The 3,163-nt window shown below is 47.6% G+C and overlaps 1 pseudogene; it reads right to left on the reverse strand.

Moving 5' to 3' along the window:
* Window positions 1–2,276: 2,276 nt before the first annotated feature.
* LOC123632141 lies at window positions 2,277–2,909 on the reverse strand (annotated as a pseudogene).
* Window positions 2,910–3,163: the final 254 nt, after the last annotated feature.

Consider the following 3,163-nt stretch of genomic DNA (forward strand, 5'->3'; position numbering starts at 1 on the left):
TTTTTTTTAGTATTTTTTTTTTACCCAGAGCCACACCCAACAAGCCTTGAGCAAGTGGACTCCAGAATTTGTTTTCTAATGCTGGTGATTGACATGGGTGCTATGGAGCCAATAAATAGGGAGACATGAGTAGGCAGTGAGGGGACACATGGTCATTTTAGATTCTTTAAGGGAGTCCACCTTCTTACATATATTTTTCAATACTATCACCAGAATCAACAATTGCACATCTGGATTAGTAAGTTAAAACACATAGCAAGATAGGCACAGAGAGTTTGGTTTGGCTAGAACACAGCTTTTCCTTTTTTAGGGGAGGGTAAGACAGGGTCTCACTATGTTGTCCAGATTAGAGTGCAGAGGAGTCATAACTCACTGCAACCTCCAACTGCTGGACTCTAGCAATCCTCTTGCCTCAGCCTCCCAAGTAGCTGGGACTACAGGTGCACACCACTGTGCCTGGCTAATTTTTTATTTTTTGTGGAGATGGGGTCTTGCTATGTTGTCCAGGCTGGTCTTGAACTCCTGGTCTTAAGCTATCCTCCACTTGGCCTCCCAAAGGATTACAGGCATGAGCCACTGTGCCCAGCCAAAAACAGCTTTGCCACAGTACTAAAATGGCTGTTTTAAGTTGGCATAGAGCCATGTCCATATACCCATCCCACTTCACCTATTTAAATTTCCTCCCTGGTTCTGCAGGCATTTGAGTTTTGACCTAAAAGTTTACACAAGGTGAAGATAGGTAGATTAAATCTTTATGTATTCTACACCAAAGCACATAATTAAATTCTTAAGTAAAAATTATTTGTGTCATGGTGTTTGTAGATTGTGCCTGATTCAGAAGGCAATCAATACATGTTTATTGACTATATCATTGATTTAGCAGGACTCAAACTATGTTAAAGTAGTTAATCTATCACAGAATCATAGTACTTTGTGGCTAGAAAATATTTAACATATGATTTAGTTCAGTCCCTTCATTTAGTAGACGGGGAAACAGAGACTGAAAGAGATAAAATGACTTACAGAAGGTTACACAGAACTTATATTGTTTACGGACATCTGTGGTTAAGCTTTCTTGCATTTGTTTTATTTTTTTAATTTTTAATATTCATTTATTTATTCAGTTTTGAGGTTGATTGATTGGCTGACTATATTGACAAGATACTGATTGGTTACACGTTGAAGAAAACATACAATACAAAATACAGAGGCCGGGCGTGGTGCCTCACACCTGCAATCCTAGCACTCTGGGAGGCCGAGGCAGGAGGACTGCTTGAGGGCAGGAGTTCCAGACCAGCCTAAGCAAGAGTGAGACCCATCTCTACTAAAAATAGAAAAAATTAGCCAGGCAACTAAAAATAAAAAAAAATTAGCCGGGCATGGTGGCCCGTGCCTGTAGTTTCAGCTGCTACTTGGGAGACTGAGGCAAGAGGATCACTTGAGCCCAGGAGTTTGAGGTTGCTGTGAGCTAGGCTGACACCAGGGCACTCTAGCCTGGGCAACAGTGAGACTCTGTCTCAAAAAAACCCAAAAAACAAAAAACACAAAAACCAAAATATCGGCAAAAGTTGCTTCCATCCCCTCTCACTCCCTTCCTTATACCCCTACAAAAAATACTCGTCATCATGATCTGGTAAGAACAGGGCTCAGGGCCAGAAGTCAGGGTGACCGAGCGTGGAGGGACTGTGGGGCAATGGGTTTGTGGCTGTCACAATAATGCCGTGGTGATTGTGGCTTCCCTCCCAGCTGGGAGTCAGGGGCGAGGAGGGGGCAGCAACCTGGTGACCGCCAGGTGAGGGAAGAGCTGCCTATCCCTTCCCCAGCCCCAAGGCCTGTCCACTGCCCCAAACCAAGACTGTTCCCAACTAGGTGAGGATGCTGCTGCTACTGCAGAGTCTGCTCTGCAGCAAGAGGGAAAGGACGGGTAACTGCTCCATCCCTGCCCGCAGGTACAAGGTGGGGGAACAGGTGCCCATGGCTACTAACAGCAAAGGAAAAGTGTGGGAGCACTAGCAAGGGGAGGAAGTGGGGAGAGCAGAAGACCATATATATTTAAAATGTGACTTAAGATTTAAAATTGAGTTAGTATTTGTACAGAAATGTGCAGGTGGAGTAACTCACTCCAGCCTATGATCAAACTTATACAGAGAAATCATGGTAGACCCTTCCCCCTGCCCCTCCAAGTGGTGGCTCAGTCGTTAAGTGCGATTGGTTAGAGTGGATTCCAGTGGGGTCGTTCAGGTGGAGAGGGCGGGGCAGTGGGCAGGGGAGGGGGTTCAGTAGCTGCAGCGCTGGCTCCGGCTGGCTGGGCTGTTCTCCTGAAGGTCCCCACCCCGGTGTCTGCCTGGAGCACCAGCTGCATTCTGGGGCTCATTCCTGAGAAGCTTCTTAGCTATTGCCATGAAAATTTCATTCACATTCATTGCAGTCTTTGCTGATGTCTCCATGAACAGCAAACTGTTGCCGTCTGCATAGGCTTGTGCTTCCTGGAATTCTATGGCTCCCTTGGTGGCCAGGTCTGCCTTGTTACCCGAGAGTGCGATGACAATGTTGGGGCTGGCCTGCAGCTGCAACTCCTTCACCCATTCTTGGCCCGTGCAAATGTATCTGTGTTGGTGATGTCATAGACCACGGTGGCAACTTGGGCCTCCCAGGCTGTGATACCACTCCTGTCCAGCTGTGCCCCAGATCTCAAACTTGACTGTTGTGTAGTCCAAGCAGACAGTCTGTGTGAGGAATGTCTCTCCAATTATGCTCTCCTGGTACTTGTGGAATTGTCCCTTGACAAAGCAGAGGACGAGGCTGGACTCCCCCAGCAGAACCAGCTTAAACTGACAGATCTTGTTCCCAGTGGCTGGTCCCTTGGGTTGTGCTTTGCCTCCCGGACCTGCCATTGCCGGTCCAGCTGTAACGGTACCAGGGAGTGTGGGGGCTTGGCCGGTGCTATGCAAAGAGGCACTTAGTGGGGAGGAGGAACCTCCAACTGGTGTGGTGTGATCCTGTCATGTGGAGTGGTGTATGTGCGTGTGTTTGGAGGTGGGAAAGAGATGGCCCTTCAATTCCAGACTCCTCATTTTTGGTCTTACTCTCTATAGACCTGCAGACGGCAGTCTCAGGAGGAGCAGTCCCTCTAAGGCAGCTTGGAACCACTCATGTGCTCCGG

The sequence above is a fragment of the Lemur catta genome, chromosome 2 (genome assembly GCF_020740605.2).
Source record: "Lemur catta isolate mLemCat1 chromosome 2, mLemCat1.pri, whole genome shotgun sequence".
NCBI lineage: Eukaryota > Metazoa > Chordata > Mammalia > Primates > Lemuridae > Lemur > Lemur catta.